The sequence below is a fragment of the Balaenoptera acutorostrata genome, chromosome 1, assembly GCF_949987535.1.
Source record: "Balaenoptera acutorostrata chromosome 1, mBalAcu1.1, whole genome shotgun sequence".
Lineage (NCBI taxonomy): Eukaryota > Metazoa > Chordata > Mammalia > Artiodactyla > Balaenopteridae > Balaenoptera > Balaenoptera acutorostrata.
Window position 1 is genome coordinate 67,707,747 of NC_080064.1, and position 20,246 is coordinate 67,727,992.

General features: G+C 35.4%; 1 protein-coding gene across 2 annotated transcripts in view; it reads right to left on the reverse strand.

The window, feature by feature from the left end:
• The window catches only part of PIGK (phosphatidylinositol glycan anchor biosynthesis class K), a 145,757-nt gene that overhangs the window by 2,274 nt on the left and 123,237 nt on the right, over window positions 1-20,246 (reverse strand). The window lies entirely within an intron of this gene.

Consider the following 20,246-nt stretch of genomic DNA (forward strand, 5'->3'; position numbering starts at 1 on the left):
CTGATTCCATTTATTCAGATATTCAACAAATATTTGGAGGGGCCAGTGAGTTTGGTCATATTACTCCCTTGAGGTAGAATGCTCCTTATTCTATTCTTCCTATTCAAAGCTCACTAACTCAAATGCCAACTCCTCCAGATTTTCCTGGATGATAAATTCTTTTCTTTGAATCTGTAGCCCCTTCTACTTTTACTCCTATCTACTATTATAGTTACCTTTATCATTTATCTCCCTGCAAACTTCCAGGGACAAGGTCTGGCTGAGTCCATTTTACATGCCCTTCTCCATTCCTTACCCTTCAACATCCAGCCAAGTGTCTTGTGTGTTTCTTTGCCCAGCAAAGAAAGGCAGACCAGTCTTCCCCATTTAGTTGTCATTTCAACAGCTACATTATGACCCTGAAACTGAAGGTCCGTGACTACGATCTCTTTATGAGTTCTACTTCCTGAATTACTAGCCAAGATTGTAAGGATAGTTATAAGAATCCTATTTTAGAATAGACTAAAGTGACAAGAAACTGTAATCTGAAATTTGCTTTAGTCACCATGTAAGCTAGATCCCAGAAAGGCTCATAAATCTCTTAGAGGTTTCCAAATCTTATACTTTGGTTTTCCCCCTACATAACCAGGACACCTAATGCTCTTCACTCAATTCTCAAATCATCACATGGAAAGGGAGGGAGGCTGTTATCATTTCTTGTCTGGATTACTGAAATAGTTTCCTAACTAGTTTCTCTTCCTCCAAGGTTCCCTCTTTTCCATCTGTCAACCATATCGCTGCTAGACACATCTTTCCAAAATACAAATATATATCTGTATAATATATATTTGCCATATATAATGCATGCATTTAGGTATTGTTTGCCTTGAGCACATATTACTTTTGTTATTTAAGAAATTAAACAAATAATTTACAAACCAAGGCTTGTTGTGGTGTGGTTCAAAGAGCATGGGATTTAGAATCAACTGCCTTGGATTCAAAGTTTAGTTTTAATGCTTAAAGCCTGCCAAGCCACTACTCCACTCTGAATTTCTGAATCTGTAAAATTAGGGCATAGTAACATATACCTCCTGGGAATGAATAAATGCATAGTTACTGCAATGATATAGTTTTGAAAATGTATCCTATAATTACACATTCTTACCTAGAAAAGTAATAATATGAAACTCAAAGTACTTTTTAGATGACTTTCATTTGTGTTTGCCAGTTATGAGGAACAATGTATGAAAAAAAATATGATTTTTAGAATTTTAATTTGTATAACTTTCATCAATTCAAAATTAACTTATCAAACTAACAGAAGAGAAATCCACCTTAATATTTTCATCTGGATCAATAATGCTAGAGTTTTAGGAGTTTTTAATCAAATGCTTAATATGAACTGAACTGACAATGTGTTTACAGTGGTTGCATTCCACTCTCACTGCCACGTCTACTCTCACCCTCCACCACTCATTCCAGAAAACTCCCCACACACCCCAAGGATTAAACCCAATGTTTCCTCATGTTACTTTCTACTCAAGTCTACAATGGCTTCTGATCGTGTGTGATGACGATGATGACAAAAGTACTTTCCCTCTAGTATCTTACAAGATGATAAGCTCAGTGGTTCTCAAACCATTTCAGATGGTTTATAAGCTCTTGGAACGTTGTACAACATTGTACACAACATTTTCACAACATTGTGAAAAATCTTAATTCCAGTAGAAAATCTATAATAATTAATATAAAACATAGTTATATTAAAGATAGGTAATGTAAGTATCACAAGCATGTGACATGAAAAAACAAGTGAGTGAACTAAACATGATTAACTATTGCTCAGTTTTTGTCCTGTTTATTTTCTACTAGTCAAACATTGGTAGTTCATACCATTACATCTTAAACTTAGCAGCCAGAAATAGTTGCTAGAGATAAGACAACTATAGCTTCTTTAGAAGTAACTATCATTTCTTCAAAGATAGCTATTTCGATCTGTTATTCCAAAAACTGTTTCCGAGAATTCTGGAGGCATTGCTTCCTGATCCTTCAGCCAAACATGTCCCACATTTAGACCACTGATGCCGAGGAGAGGACAAGAGAGAAAAGCAAAGTGCTAGAGCTGTGGTTCCCCAACAGCAGACTTTGAAAGCAATACTGGAGGACTAGGAAATATATGTTATCACTCCAAAATTATTATGGAGTGATGTATTTATTCATATCACAACACTGTCCAAGCTAACAAAAGTAGCAAATCTCACCCTTTAAAAAACAATTATTTGCGGTTGCTATATTTTTTATTGGATATTCATTACATATATTTGATTAACAAAAAATGGAAAATGAATTATTAATTAAATACACTTTGGACTCTTAGCTTAGCATGGCATCCATGTAGAACCCGGCCAGTGCAGCTGCTGCCATCTTCTCAGGAAAGGCACAGAAAGAGACAAGAGTTCACTCTACCAAAATTAATTTAACCTCTGATAAGAAACCTCAACTTCACTATCTGTAAGTCCAGAAACCAGGTCTAGAAACAAATGAATGGTGGCCCAGTTTTCGGAATAGTACACAGGGTACAAAGGATTGCTTTGCTCTGTGAAACACAGTAATTCTGTCAGCTGAGAAAGGGACTTTAGCTCTCTCCCTTTTTCTGCCTGCTGTTTAAGAGAAACAGTGTTGCCGTAGTAGAGGATGTCTTTATGAGGCAGCCAGAGTAGTGCAACTCATCCCCAACTGACCAGTGGCACACTTCTTTCTACATCCATTTAAATACAATTCCTAGTAAAGAGCATGTCTGAAGGTAGGGTTTACTGCATCTAAGAATGGTTTACTGCATCTAAGAAGGCTCAATATCCAAATGAAAATCTCTGCAAAGAAGGGAAAATACAGGAAAAATTCTTTTAATAATATATGTTAAGAAATATGGTTTTTCCACAAACTTCACCTTTTTAAACTGTCCCAAAACCAGGCATACATAGCATGGTAGCAGATGATCCTAGCTTAGTTTAGCAAAACCACAGTTGATGACTGGCTGCCAGTCACTGGGGAATGTCTAACAACTATTCTTCAGATGAGGATCTGAAAAGGCATTCAAATCTAAGTAGACAGTGAGAAACGTCCACATGCTCTGTTGGCAAACACTAACAGAATTCTAAGAAAAAGGGAAGAAAACACGGTGAGGTCCATGATTAAAAATACTCCCACACATGAAGAAGAAATATCCTGAAGACACAGAGAACATATCTCTGAACAGATCTGATAAAGAACCAAAAGATAATTTTAGAAAAATTTTATTTGACATGGACTTGAATAAAAATGCACAAGAAGCCAAAACCAAATGAATAGTATAAAGAGAAAAATAGTACAAGATACAAGGACAATAGGTTGAGATAAAAAGGGCACTGATACAATTTGTAACAGCAAAATTAAAATCTATATTGACGACAAAGATAGTGTCCGAAGCACATCTCTGAGTCCTTCGTTCACCAAATTGTGGTAGACTGATGGCAAAAAAAATGGTCCCAATTCCCCATACTTCCCTGTGTCCATACCCTTTGGAATATCTTGCTTTATGGCAGCTCTCATCAAGAGGTAGACTCTATGTCCTTCCTCTGTGAATCAGCTGGCCTTGTGACTTCTTTTGGCCAACAGAACAGAACAAAAGCAACAGTGTCCTAATTCCAATGCTAGCCTCAAGAGGCTTTCTTTGCCTGCTTCTGCTCTCTCTTAGACCTCTGCTACCACCATGAGAAAAAACCTAGGCAAGGATTCTGGAGGTACAGACACCATACGGAGAAGAACTCAAGTCTTCCAGTCAGCAACTAGCCAACTTCCAGAAGTAGAATTGCCTAACCAACCCAATGTTGACCACAGACTCATGAGGGAGCCCAGCTAAGAATAGAATTGCCCAGCTAAACTCAGCCTAAATTGCCAACCTTCAGAATTATGAGCCAAATAAATGGTTGATGCTCTAAGCCACTAAGTTGTGGAGTGGTTTGTTATCCATCAAAAGCTATGGAATACATCCACTGAGGTGACAATCAATATAGAAGGAAAAACCCTGATCCTTTATTATCATAAGAAAATAAACTTTCCATTTACATACTTGTAGCTTCAGGTTTCTGCAACAATAGTATATATAAAAACAGTATGAAGGGCAGCTAATCAACTCCCTGTTGACCATGAACTTGATTGAAGTGAGGGAGGTCTGTCAAGATAACCCCCTTGGGTCCTCCTAGAATAAGAAATCCAGTCCCATTCACTCATCTGGGCTAAATTTCACAAAGTAATGACTTCAACAAACACCTGTCACACCTGAACAGTATGTATAGCCAGACTCTGAAGAAGTCATGCTATAGTGTCTTCTAGAGGTAAATTTTGTGAATGTTCTTTGCTACCCATCCCGCACTTTAAGGGAGCTGCAGTTATGCTCACTTCTAGCTCTCTCTTGTAGTCTTCTTGGAAAGAGGCTGACTCCACTTGCCACCATGCTAGGAATTGCTCCCGAGGAGATAAAGTGGTGGAATCTAGAGGCTAACTCACCTCGCTTCTCTCTAGCCTTCCCCTCCAAACTACAATCTCTTTTTTTTAACCCTGTTTTATTTATTTATTTATTTATTTTAAATTTATTTTTGGCTGTGTTGGGTCTTCATTGCTGTGTGCACGCTTTCTCTAGTTGCGGCGAGCAGGGGCTACTCTTCCTTGAGGTGCACAGGCTTCTCATTGCGGTGGCTTCTCTTGTTGTGGAGCACGGGCTCTAGGCGCGCAGGCTTCAGTAGCTGTGGAGCGTGGGCTCAGTAGTTGTGCGTCACGGGCTCTAGAGCGCAGGCTCAGTAGTTGTGGCGCACGGGCTTAGTTGCTCCGCGGCATGTGGGATCTTCCTAGACCAGGGCTCGAACCCAAGTCCCCTGCATTGGCAGGCAGATTCCTAACCACTGCGCCACCAGGGAAGTCCCTGAAATCTCTATCTCAAGTCTAGTTCCTTTCCTTTTGAAGTTAGTTAGCAATTAGTATAATCAGATGTTGCCCCCCTACCCAACCCTCTGCTAGAGAAATGAATATCTCCCAGAATCTTGATGTATCTTACACATGGTAAATTTGCAAAGCAATTAATCTAATCTAGGATAACTAAAGATGATTTGTTTTTAACTATAATTTTATTTTCAATAGAAAGTTGACCACTGTTTTGTTTTTTGTGACAAAAATACCCACTCTTAATATTATTAGTTAATATCACTCTGTAATTTCCAGCCAATCCAGATATAACTTCATGGAAGAAGTAAATTTTCATATTTGCAGATTTTATAATTAGATACAAACAAACTCTACAAATCAACTCAGAATTATTGAGAACAAAGAGTTCAGATTTAAGATAAATATAAAAAAATACCCTTCCAATGTGCCAGTGAAAATGAATCGGAAAACAGAATAGAAAAAAATTTCATTCACAATAGCAGTAAAAAACATAAAATATCCAGGAATACCCACAGCACGAGATGTATGGTAAAAATCTGTATTACTCTATAAAGGGGTAAACAGTCCTGAATATCAAAAAGGATATGATAAAGCTAATCTATAATGCTGCTCTGATGCAAAATAGAAAAGATCAATGAAACAGAACAGAGAGTAGGCAATCAGCCCAGTATCCAAGAATTTGGTATATTATAAAAGAACTATCACAAATCAATGGGCAAGGAAATATTCTTACTGGTGCTCTAACAATGGATTAACATTAAAAAAAAATCAGTTTTGTTTTTAACCCAACACTATAAATCAAAATACACTTCACATGGTTAAGAATTAGATGTAAAACTATTAGATGTAAAAAAAAATTTTTAATTACTTTTGTAAACTGGCACCCAGGGATCCATCACAATGGTAGCTACTTTAATGGTACCAGTGGAGAGCAGTTACAAAGGAGCTCATTGTGGAGAGCAGAACACGTGAGTCAAAGGGCCTGCAAGCTAAGGGACTGTCAGGTGGGTGGCTACTCAGGAAGGACTTCTTGGATGAGCTGGCCCTTGAACAAGGTGTCATATCTGAGTTGATGGAGAGGAGGAGACAACACCCAAACAGTGGCACATGGAGCAAAGTCACGGCTATGAGAAAAGCCAGGCAGTGGGAAAAGAGTGATGCTCCAGCCTAGCTAGCAGGGGGAAGGTGACAGAAGGAGATCTGCATCTGCTTTGTTCACTGCCAAACCCCCTGGCGCTTAGGGAACCGTGATGAAAGAAACGATGCAGTTTGGGAATAGCAAGCATCAGGGCCGGGAGGTTCACTCTGTGAATGTCCAGTTGCATGCTGGGATTTGAGACAATGAGATGCCTCTGGGAGTTTACCCAGCAACCACCCACAGGTGAATATGGTAAAAGGAGATCAAATGCAGGAGAATCTACACAGTAAAGGGATTTATAAGTCTAAAAGCAATAAATGGAAATAAAAAGAAAAGGTGGAGAGATGTTTAAAAGAACTTTTTGAAAGATCTGTATTTTACAAAGTGTATAAATCAAATTAAAAGGCAAATACATGGGAAAATATGACAGAAAGGGGAATAAATTCAGTACTTGAAGATCTCCCAAAAATCAGTAAGAAAAGACACATGGATATATCAACAAGTGTTACAGGGAAATGAAAATTCTCACAAAATAATAATTACAGATGGCTAATAAACACTTGAAAAAATACAATTTTTTGATCATAAAAACAAGTTAAAAGTAATATATTAACTATTTCTTCCTCTTTTTAAAACTAAACTAGTACATGTTAATAAGGATGGTCAACTTTTCAGGGAAAGTAATCTATTTACATGTTCAGAAGTCTTTAAAATGTTCATATTTTTTCATTCCTAGAATCTGTTACAGTCCTAGCTAGGATCTATAGTAAAGAATTCAGAAATGCTGACAAAGGTTTTGCACAAAGATTTTCTTATCACTGTTATTTACATAATAGAAACAGGAAACTATATAGATAATGAGAAATACTGTACATCCACATAATTAGTCATCAAAAATGTTTTCAATTTTAATGATTTGGAAAGATGCTTATACTGTAATAATAAGAAAATAAAAGATGCAAATTGAGTATGAAATATTATCTTTATTTCTATAGCAATATTCAAAGAAAGGAAATATGCTAAAGTCTGAATAGTGTTTCTCTGGGGGAAGGAGGATTAGAGGTAGTTTCAAATTCTTCTCTATACTTATCTATACTTTTGAAGATATTTTCTACAATGGACATGTATTTCTTTAATTATTTTTATGGGGTAAGGGGAATATAGAGGAAAAACTTTTATTAAAAGAGTCCACCTAGAAGAATCTTCATATATTCATCTTTTACAAATTAGGATATGTTCTGCAATGATATCGTTTAGTACTTGATATCCTACTTTAAGAAGAAGTACTGTGAATAGCATGACAGCAACATAATATAATAAAATGCTTTTTCAGTATGTATTTAATGATATTCCCAGAGAATAACAATACTGCCAGTTTTAAAACAACTATAGGTAATATTTTAGGCATTCTACAACGATTTTACTTAAAATCAAATGAAATATTGGTATAATTACTGCATTTTGTAGTACAGCTGCATTTGAGGTAAGTTCATATTAAAGTATAGCTTATAATTTCATTTGTGTCCATATTAGAGCTTCTCATAAAATGACTAATTTTATGTAGTTAAGGTACTCTACTGACTGCTATTAAATACACTCTTCTTTTTTTCTTAAACTTTCACAATAATAGCTATAATACAGAGGTGAAAAGTATACATAAAACACTGTAATGTGTCATGAGCAAACACTTAAAAGCTTAAGGGCTACCTATTATTGAAATGCCTAATATTTCAAATTAAAAAGACAGGTAGCTTAGCAACACTACACTGCCAATTGTGAACAGTGTTCAGTCTCCCCTTTCATGTTGCTAGGAGAACATTACCAAAGAACTTCAAAATAATTAACAGAGAATAAATCTAAGTATTAAAATTATATAAAAAGAAAAAACTGAGGATTTTAAAAATTGTACATGTTTATCGGGAAGCAAATGGAAATTTTACAAGGTTTCAATGAGATTCTTTTCTTAAAATATAATGAGCGTATCAGATCAGTTAAATTATTTAAGGAAAGAACAAAAAAACCCAATCTACTGAGGTAACAATTACTTTAGAAAATAATTTAGTTATTTGTTTTCAACTGTTTAATCAGTTGTAGTTTATTAGTATTTCCAGTCTATCCACATCCTCTCTATAAAATATAACTTGTACTCTTCAAAGTATACTAATAGTATAAATCAAACTGTGGTCAGCAGAATTCTAAGACAGCCCCCAAGATTCCCTCTCCCTGGTGTACATATCCTGTATAATTCCTTCCCTTTGAGCGTGGACAGGACTTGTGAATATGATGAATATGGTGACTATGACTCCTTTGACTAGGTTACATTATATAGCAAAGACAAAGGGATTATGCAGATGTTATTAAGGTCCCTAAATCAGTGACTTTCAGTTAATCAAAAAGGAGATTATCCTGGGGGAAGGGGCTGACCCAATCAGGTGAGCCCTTTAAAAGAGGGTCTAGATATCAGAGACATAAGTCAAGAGAGGCAAATAGGGACTTCCTTGGTGACGCAGTGGTTAAGAATCCGCCTGCCAATGCAGGGGACACGGGTTCAAGCCCTGGTCTGGGAAGATCCCACGTACCGCGGAGCAACTAAGTCCGTGCGCCACAACTGCTGAGCCTGCGCTCTGGAGCCCGTGAGCCACAAATACTAAGCACACGTGGCACAACTACTGAAGCCCGGGCGCCTACAGCCCCTGGTCCGCAACAAGAGAAGCCACTGCAATGAGAAGCCCGTGCACCGCAACGAAGAGCAGCCCCCGCTCGCCGCAACTAGAGAAAGCCCACATGCAGCAACGAAGACCCAAAGCAGCCAAAAATAAATAAATTTAAAAAAAAGAGAGAGAGACAGATATATTAGAAGTAGCTGAGATGCTCTCCTGTTGGTCTTTAAGAATCACACAGCCATGCTGTAGAATGGACCACAGACAGGGAATGGCAGGCAGTCTCTAAGAGCTGAGGACCTGCCTCACAGTCAGTTCTATGACATGAAAAGCTGAATTCTGACAATGATCAGTACACTTGGAAGAAAATTCTGAGCCTCAGATGAGACTGCAGTCCTGGTTAACACCTTGGTTGAAGCCTTGTTAGACCCTGAGCACAGGATTAAGCTAAGCTGTGCCTGGACTCCTGAGCCATGGAAACTGTGAGATAATAAATGCTTTTAAATTTCTAAATTTGTTACACACCTATAGAAAACTAATTAACAAACAAATCTTGAAATGAAACTATTTATTACATCTGATAACTGTTCCTTGAGTGGAAAACCTTATTAGGATATTAACTTTATATGTTTAAAAAAAATAAAAGAGAATGAAATATTCTAGACTAATTCCTCCTACTCTTTATTTATACCTATTTATTCTCTAAGACCTTGCTCAAATATCACCTCCAGGTGAAGCCTGTTCTCATACTTCGGTAAGAATTACTTTCTTCTTCTCAGGGCACTGATGATATTTGGTTTATATCTTACACTATAGTTAATTTACAGGTGTGATTCTGCTACATTTTGATCTGTTTGTGATACCTTATCCATTTCTGAACCTTAACAAGGTCTCATAAGCTTTGAATACAATAATCAATTTGTCTTAGTTATATATGATTTTCTTCTTGAAAATAAGAAATGTAAAATATTCAAACATAAATATTAAGTACCAATTTACATCTTGGTTTTATGACTTAAGGAAAAAAATAAGAATGGCATTAATCAAATAACAACGACACAGTCTCTTTCAAGACTCCCTAGTGAGAAGTTAAAAAAATATTCATTTAAAAATGTGTAAAACAATTTGAAGTTTGAAATAAATGAATCTAGTTTTTAGTTCTTAACTAAGAGAATTAACCCACTGTTCCCACAAATACATAATAAAGGTTCATTTATCAATAGTATCTATCTGTGTCTGTTAAGAGGTAATCAGAGTTTTGCTTCTGCCTACGTAGGAATAAATGCTATAGGAATTATCTGCCATTCTGAACAACTAGATAATCATTCAGAAGGTAAGAAACAATGGTTTTCAGATACTGGACAATTTGCAGTTTTCTGATCCTTGAAAGAATGGAAACAAATAAGATGAGTCCTTCAATTGCCCAAGCTTATTGCCTGGAGGCCATTTCTAAGCTGCAGCACAAGGAAAGTACCCCCAACGGAGCCAGGCAGTATTGAAGAGCTGAAGAGACACAGATTAGAATTCAGGGAGGTTTTGTTGGCTAGAATTTTCAGGGTAGACTATTGGAGAAGAGTGGGCTCCACAGAGAGCTCCAGAGAACTGCAGAGGGATTTCCTTACGTCTCTGGCAGAGTTCTAATCTGTGCATGCATCACAGGAAGATTGTACAGAAAAACAAAACAAAACACCAAAAGCAACAGGCCAAACAATTCCCAATACTCATAATATGCAGAGCACCCTGTCCCAGCTTATAGTGGGGCTAAATCAGAATAAATCAGAGACAGTGGGGCTATCTCCAACCCCCCAAAAAAGACTACTCTGGACCTGCCTAAAACAACTTAAAAGCAATCCTTAGAGGAATCAAACTGATCCTAGAACAAAATCCAACACTCGCTACATGAATAAAACAAAAATCCAAAATGCAACAGCCAACAACAACAAAAAATTAAAATAGCTAGCATCCAATTTTTAAAAAAGACATGGGAAGGAGGAAAATATCAGCCAAAGCCAGGAGAAAGATTAATCAATTGAAATAGACACATAAATGAAAAAGGTGATGGATTTAGTAGACAGGGATCTTAGGACAGCTATTATAAATTGGATGTAAAGGAAAACATGAACATATGAGGAGAGAAATAGAATATTTAGATAAGACCCATTATAGGATTTCTAGAGATGAAAAATATATATAAAATGAAAGATACACTGGATGAAATTAACAGATTAGACACTACAGAAGAATTAACAGAGAACTATTAAGATAGCAATAGAAGTACTCAAAATGAAGGACAGAAAGAGAAAAGAATAAACAGAGCCTAAGATATGCCTATTGTGGGCATAAGATTAAGCAAGATCACATTCATGCAATTGGAGTCCTAAGTAGGGAGGGACAAAAATATGTAAAACTAACAATGAGTGAAATTTTTTCCAGATTTCATAAAAACTATAAACCACCAAATCCACAAAGCTCAACACCAACATAAGAAACATAGAGAAAGCCACACAAAGGAATATCATAATCAAAACGCTGAAAAACAGTGATAGAACACCTTAAAAGAGGTCAGATAAAAAGAGATTTGTTCTTACAGAGCAGAGTTCAACAAACTACAGCAGATGAGCCAGTCACATGATTTTACAAATAAAGTTTTATGAGAACACAGCCACAGTCATTCATTTACATATTGTCTATTGCTGCTTTCACACTACACCAAAGTTCTGTAGTTGTAAAGAAGACCAGATGACCCACAAACCTAAACTATTTACTATCTGGTCCTTTAAGAAAAAGTGTATTGACCCCTGCTACAGAGCAACAAAGGTAAGAATGATTGAAGATGTGCTGTCAGCAACCATGGAGACCAGAAGACAATGGAAAGACATCTTTAAAGTACAGAAAGAAAACAACTGTTAACCTAGAATTCTAGGGAAAATCTGCCAAGTGAAAAAATCTTTCAAGGATGAACATGAAATAAACTTTCAGTAAAACAAAAGCTTTGAGAATTCAACAGACATACACTGCAGCAGACCTATACTACAAGGTAGTATACCAAATACCTATACTACAAGGTATACCTATAGCAGACCTATAATACAAGAAATGTTAAGAGAAGTTCTTCAGGCAGAATGAAAATTATACCAGACGGAAATACACACTTCCACAAATGAAAGAGGAGAGATCGAAATGGTAAATTGGTAAACAAATATAAAAATATTTTCCTCATTTTAAAATTTCCTTAAAAGATAATTGACTGCTTAAAGCAAAAATGATAATAATGTATTGTGGGGTTCATAAATATGCAGGAACAAAATGTGTAATAACTACAGTACAAAGGATGCAAGGGAGGAATTGAGAATATATCATTATAAAGTTCTTATACATAGAATAATATAATATTATTTCAAGTAGTCTGTATTAAATTAAAGATGCATATTATAAATCCTAGAGTAACAACAACAACGTGGATTCACTTAATAAACCAAAAGTGGAGTTAAGATGGGATCATACAAAATAATAGAAAACAGAAAAAGAAAAGGAATTGAAAACAGATGGAGCAAGTATAAAACAAACAGCAATATAGTAGATCTAAATCCAACCAGATTTAAATCCAATTTAAATACTGATAATTACATTAAGTGAAAGGATCTTAACATTCCAATTAAAAGGCAAAGATTGTCAAGTTGAATAAAAACATAAAACTCAATGATATTCTACCTATAAGAAACTACTTTAAATTCAAAACAGATAAGTTAAAAGTATCCAAATGGAAAAGGAAATACCATGGAAAAAGAAACCTGGGCAGGCCATATTAATGTCAGAACAAAGTAGACTTTAGAACATTGAATATTATAGGGATAAAAAGGAACTTCTCATACAAATAAAGGGATTGATTCATCAAAAAGACATACCAATTCTAAATGTGTATGTACTTAAAGCTTCAAATACACATATCAAAGACTGAAAGAACTGAAAGGAAAAATTATAATTGTATATTTCAGCACAATCTCGGAATTAATAAGTAAAAAAATCAGTGAGAATATAGAAAATTTGAACATTATCAACAAATTTGATGTAATTGATATATTTATTTCACTCCACCCAGTGACAATAGAATACACATGCTCTATAAGCACACATGGAACATTCACCATGATAGACCAATTTCTGGTCTATAACACATGTCTCAATAAATTTAAAAGGGTTGAAATCACACAGAGTACTCTATGCAGTGGAATTCAACTAGAAATCAGTAACAGAAAAGATAAATTGGAAAAATCCTCAAGTACCTGGACACTAAACAATACATTTCTGAATAACCCAAGAAGAAATCACAAGGGGTATTAAAAAATATTTTGAACTGAATAAAAATGAAAATGAAAATACACTTGTCAACTGAAAAGAATGCAAAGCCTAAAAACTGAATATTACGTTTTATTCGGCAGACTTACTAAGGACTTAAGCCTGGGATACAGCCTCTCAGATAGCTCAGAGGGACTGCTCCAAAGAGGCAGGGGAGGAGCCAGAATGTATCAGGATATATAGCAGTTTTTGAAAAATTAAGAAAAAGAAACAAACCCAGGGGTCCAACATCAAAAGATTACTTACTGCTAGTTATATTAAAAAAAACCAGACATCTCAAGTTAATGAATTTAGCACTTTTCTATGTATGGAAAGATGCAAGAGTCTGGGCTTACTGAAACTCTTCCTTTGATGTGCACCTTAACTATCTAGCGCCAGTACCCTGTTTTTCTGCGTCCTGAGTTCCCCTCAGGGTGCACTGTCGGGGGGGCTGCAGGGGCTGAGGGCTTGATGGTGGGCAGCCTGTTTACTGAAATGGCAGGCGACATTCTTTATTCGTACACTTCAAAATGTGGGGGATGTCCATAAAACATGCTTACAGAGATATGTATAGCTTTATGTGCTTATATTAGAAGACATTTCTAAAATCAGTAATCTAAGATTCCACCTGAAGAAATCTGAAAAAGAAGAGCAAATGAAACCCAAGTAAGCAGAAAAAAGAAAATTAAAAAGTGAAATTCAATAAAAGACAAAACAAAAAAAGAGAGAAAAATATCAACAGCCCAAAACTGCTTCTTTGAAAGTTCAGTAAAATTGATAAACTTCTCACAAAACTGATTAAAAGAGAAAAAGAGAGAATAATGAAAGAGGGACTATCACTATAGATTACACAGACATTCGAAAGGTAATAAGAGGATATAAAAAGAACTTCATGGCAATAAATTTGACAAGTTATACCTTGCAAGATACAAATTACCATATTACCCAATTTTAAGCCAGAGTTAAAAGGACATATATTTCTGTAGAGTCTACAAAAATTTCCACATCTCTAACTGATTTGGAAAGGAGAGAATCTAGAAAGAGGAACGGGATTCCCAGTCAGCCTGTAAAACAAGAGATCTGTACTGATAAGAATGCCTGAGGGAAGAACCCAAGAGAGTCGAGCAGAAACTGCAGATGATAATGGTTAACACCTTTTTTTAAAAATTTTTTAAATTTATTGATTGATTGATTGCTATGTTGGGTCTTCGTTTCTGTGCGAGGGCTTTCTCTAGTTGTGGCAGGCGGGGGCCACTCTTCATCGTGGTGCGCGGGCCTCTCACTGTCGCGGCCTCTCTTGTTGCGGAGCGCAGGCTCCAGATGCGCAGGCTCAGTAGTTGTGGCTCACGGGCCCAGTTGCTCAGCGGCATGTGGGATCTTCCCAGAGCAGGGCTCGAACCCGTGTCCCCTGCATTAGCAGGCAGACCCCCAACCACTGCGCCACCAGGGAAGCCCGGTTAACACTTTTTAAATGTTTATCATATGCCATGCATTATTTTAAGAATTTTAAATGTGTCAATGCATTGCCTTTAAGGTAGATAATATTATTACCCTGTTTTACGGATAAGGAAAATTAACAATTGTTACAAAACTACCACCACTACCCATAATCATGATTATCATTTATGGAGTGCTGTACAAAGTGCTTACTCCTTTGTAAGACCTCCATATATATTATCTAATTTAATCCTTACAATAGCACTGTGACATAATTATTATTATCTTATTTCAAACATGAGAAAACTGACTGAGTAACCTGACTAGTCACAAGCTAGAAGATTTAGTAAGTGGTTTCGCTAGGACTGAAACATGGTTTAGTCTGATTTCAAAGTCAGCGCTCTTAACCATTACAAAAATGCTACTAAACTGCAGAATTCCTCTGGGAATGGGTCCAGACTTCTCCTCCTCCAGGCAACTCTTTTAACCTCACGGATATTATGGGGCAATTAAAATAAGCACAAGACTAATGAGCTATAGAGCACATATTGGAGACAGCTGGTGTTAGGATTTAGGGGTAGAACTGGGGAAGAAAGGTTGGTATATCAACAAGAGACTAAATGGGTACAAGGCACGTGCCCAGAAATGCTGGCTCTCCTGAGTACTGCCCTCCTAGCTATTCATGGTCAAGCAGCAGATACAGCACACATGGAATGCATCTTTAAATGTATCAGTCTCCACTTTACACTGGCACATGCCTGCAGTTAGAGATGTCTTTGTAACCATTGCAAATTTGATCATTTAAAGCAAGAAATACTTCCACACACATATGCTCTAATTTATATTTCTACATATAAATGGTTACGTTAAAAAGTACTAGGATTTACCCTTTTTTTGTAATTCATGTAGGAAGGGATATTTAAGTGCATACTAACACAGATTTAAAGATACTATCTCATCATTCTCTGCACCTTTAATGTGTATATATCTATTCCCTACACATGAAAAATGTAAGTAAAACATATTTTCCTAATAGGTTGACAGATGCTTTCAAAATTCAGAAATGCTCTTTTATTTTAAAGCTAGAAGAATCCCTTTGTACTATATATTTTGTCTTATATTTTTCTAGATTTATTATCAATAATAAATTCAACAAATATTTCCTCAATGCCTACTATGTACAAGCCATTTGAGCTAAGGGGCTTGTAAATATGGTTATTGTTACTTGTAAAAGTAGTAATGTATATTACCATAGGTTCCTTTGTACTTACATTTGTAGGTCATGAAAAAGATCATTTCATTTATGTTTATACAGAAAAGTAGACAAATCCTTACTTCTTAAATAAAATTAAGGTACATGCAGTAGTTTTATAAATTAGTCATGTTTCTAAATATGAATGATTCTGAGAAAGCATTTCAAGGTTTTAGAGCAGAATCTTTTTTCATTTCTCTATAGAGGGCCAGAGAGTAAATATCAATATTTTAGGCTTTGCAGGCCACAGAAACTCTCTTCTAAGTATTCAACTCTGCCTCCTCAACTCTGCCTCAAAGTACAATATTAGCTGTAGACAATATGCAAATGAATGGGCTTGGCTATGTTCCAATAAAACTTTATTTACAAAAATAGGTGGTGGGCTGATTTGACCCAGGAGCCATGGTTTGCCAACCCATGCTCTAAAGAATTGCTGTTGAATGGGTTCAGAACATGCTACCCCAAGCTATGCCATTCTGGCATATTATTTTGAACTGAAGGCACTTGAGAAACAGGAGGTGCAGGAAGAGCTCTCTGACCTCCACCTTTCTACCAAAAAGCAGATCATAAAATTTCCTATGAGAAAAAAAGGTACCCTCTCTGTACCAGGAAGGGAAGAACATTCTCATTACTGGAGACCGGGAGTCAACACCAAAATGATATACAAACCAACCTACTAAAATAACCCTTATCTTCCATTAGTTTCCCCCATATATTTTCTTAGTCACTTTCCCACAATTTACTGCCCCCCTAGCCCAAGTCCCTCTGTCTCATCACTTTCCCACAAATTTATTGCTTCTTTATTAAAGTATATAAGCTCTCAGTTCTACCTGCTTCTTTGGGTCTTCACTTTCCTTATAAAGACTCCCATATGTACATAAAAATATTAAATAAAATTTCTATGTTTTTCTTCTGTTAATCTGTCTTCTGTCAGTTTAATTCTCAAGCCCAGCCACAGAACCTAAGAGAGCAGAAGGAAGATTTTTCCTCCCCTAACTGTAGCGTGATTTTCTTCAGTCTGTGCTTTTATATTATTTATATTGATAAAATAAATTATAAGAATAAAGCATGTCCTCAAAAGAGGATAAAATGGTGTTTCAAATCTCTGATATCGTCACAACACATATCAGTTTATGAAAGATGATTTCAAGTCCCAGAGTAAAGAAACATGTAATTTTTATTTAAGCATTTCACTAACTTATACCATGAAACCCTCTTTTTAACCTATTAACTACTAACATATTGTAGAACTGGTGCTTCAGGGACATATTACATGGGAAACTCAGAGTTAAGCACATTTAAATCCCATGGCTACAAGTATAAATATGAATTTAAATTGTATATAGAAATATGATATATACAAGAAATTGGGTAGTTTGTGCATTCCTTTTATTGCCTTGTTTGCTTGCCATTTGTATCTTTTACAGAAAAAGAATGAAACGTGCACACTCCAAAAATTTCTGATTATTTATTTATACCATCTAGTTGTGTTCTTATTAAATGAATTTTTCTACATGGATAGCCCGTTTCACCAGCTTGTTCATTCAACCAAACTTAATGGATACAGGGAAAGGTGTAGTTTTGACCTATTCTCTCCTCCCCATTAGTCAGTGAGTAACTAAGTGAATCTTATTGTTTCTTTATTTTAATGGATTCTCTGCCTCAATAAAAAATTATGCTCTTAAATACATTCTCTTAAATATGGATGAGGGAAGGTGGAAAGGGGAGAGGAAGAAGAGAGTCAACATTTGTCAAGAACCAACATTTGTTCAGTGTCAAGAATGTGCCAGGTGTTCTATATACACTATCTTGTAACAATTCTTCATTGAAAGTATTAACCCCATTTTTCAGATAAGAACTAGAGTAAAAGAGGTAAGTAAATCACCCAAGGTAACAAAACTATTAATTAGCCAACCTTGGTTTGAACCTAGTCCTGACTCATTCGAAAGACCATGGTCTTTCCACTACACTACAATGTCTCCCTTAAGACAGAATCTTGGAAAGTGAGGAGAAAAGTAATAACCTTTCAAATATTTGATGATGGTTGGCAGATGCAACCAGGACTAGACTTGTTTTATGTAGCCTTTAGTGCTAGAACTAAAATGAAGGAGTGGAAAGTATGAGATTGTTTCCAATTAGATATAAGAAAAATTTCCAACAGGCAGTTCAAAGAAAGAACAGGTTGCTCTGAGGAGCATGAGAGGACCTTTCCATGATTGAGTGGACAACATTTTGGTGAGATGCCATCTAAGAGATGCAAGGATTGGATAGAGTTTTAAAAGTCTAGAAGATTTTCTAACATCGAGATAACATGATTCTAAGAAAGCAGTGAGAAATCAGCACACTCTTACATTACTTTATGATTTCAAACCATGAGGAAAAGCTTCTCACTCTGATATGAAAAATGTCAACAACTTAATTATCACAAAAAGTACATTTAAATTACATTTTATTCTGTACCCAAAAAACAAAAAAACCAAAGACAAAACCCCCACTAATACACCAATAATGAATAATGCTTGCCTCCAGTTGTACAACTATTTCTAAATGGGTAAATAGTTGAGGAAAAAAATTGAAAATTACTATAATGGGCTTTTGTTATTTTCCTGTTTAAGGAAAAGGTAAATTCCAACTCCATATTTTTAGGCAGAATTTTTATAACGTCTGTAATGTGGGTCTCCCAAAAGAATCATTACAGTGCTTTTAAGTGTTCATTGGCACCTTCTCTTTTGAAATATATAGTCTGAAGAACAAATCAGGAAGCCTATCTTTGTGTTTAAATGAAGACATTACTCAGAGAAATTAGTTAATTTCAGTCAAATTAATTTTTTTGAACATCATTTGCTTATACCTAAAAAGATTTTAAACTAAATTTCTTTTACAATAAATTATCTAAAGTTTGACAAAGTATTTTTAACAAAAACAGTCACTTTTAGACATGGTAGTCATTATAAAAATGTTTGACATATTTGCAAACAAAAACAAATCTTATAATTATTTTTGCCATACTCTACTTGTAATGATCTTTCCCATGGATAAAGGCCCTCTAAATGGCTTAATAAATGACAGTGTTCTGAAACAGTCCTTTTCTACTTCTATACTAGTTGAAGACAGCAGGCTAAGGTTTATAGTTATTACAATTACTATTTTATTTTTGGCAGAAACAGCCAAGATGTACCAGGAAAGAAGTAAAGTAAGTCTGAAACTCTTAAAAATTAATTGTTAAAATGTCAGTTGAATCTACTCTATCACAAACTTTAACACTTTTAGGTATAACAGATATAGCTATTTAGCAGAACAAAATATATAAAATATATAATTAGTGCCTAACATATCCATTTAGAATTATTACATCTCGCTCTAGCAATGTTATAGATTTAATAACACTATCTAAAAGTAAACATGTTTATTCTACAAAATTAAATGTCTATTGGCACATTTTAAACTAGAAATCTCTTAGTTAACCAATATTAGGTAAAATGGATATTATTCTGTTTTCACAAGGTATTAATGACCTTGGAGATAGAACTGGTAAATAAAAAAAGAAACACAAACAAAATCAACCAACTGAATACCTTGATCAGGCACTGGTAACTACATCTGAATGTAGACCAAAGTAAAAATAATCTTTGAAAGAAACCTGTGCTTATGTAAATGTTATCAGAAATTATAATTGAAATATACTTCACTAATTACCCACCAAACATGATTAGTACTATGAAATGAAAGTTAATCTTGAATGTTACCAATCTGTAACTAAAGATATTGATTCCTTTAATATAAAATATGACTTTTGGCTATGAATATATCAGTTTTAAAGTGAATGATAATCTCAACCCTTATCGGAAAGCACATTCAGGTGATTTCAGGTCAATTTAGATGACAGATTAAATAACTCCTATAGTTACACTATTTCTATCTGTTGCTAGTCAGTATCTAACTACTGCCAAGTACATAGCATTAAGCTGAAGGGCACTGTATTTTTATATGTCTATATCCAAACAGCCAGTTTCTGAATTTATATGAGAAGAGATTCTCTTGTGTTTCATTTTCTCCTTTTGCCATGGTACTTCTAGTACTGCTTTCGGTGGATCCTTGAGTTTAACTGCTGTCAAGTTTATCAGGATAGGCACATAACTGCCTGTTAATAAAAGTAACAACGTATTTCCCTCACTTTTTTCTTTAACTAAAATGTTAATTTACCTTATTCTACTGTAAATTAAAAACCTTCCTACTAGAAGCACAGGATACATTGGGCATGAGTGATCTGGTTCTATTTTCTTCACTGTATAATGTACTTTTTCTTCCTATGTACAGATTTCTATCGGAAAAGTAGGGAACTAGCCAAGGAGCACATCACTTTTCCATTTCCTGAAGGTGGAAAACGGCCCATCTCCTCACTTCCAGTACTTTTTGCCTCAACACCCAGAAAGCCAACATTTATTCAAAACACCAACAATCTACCATC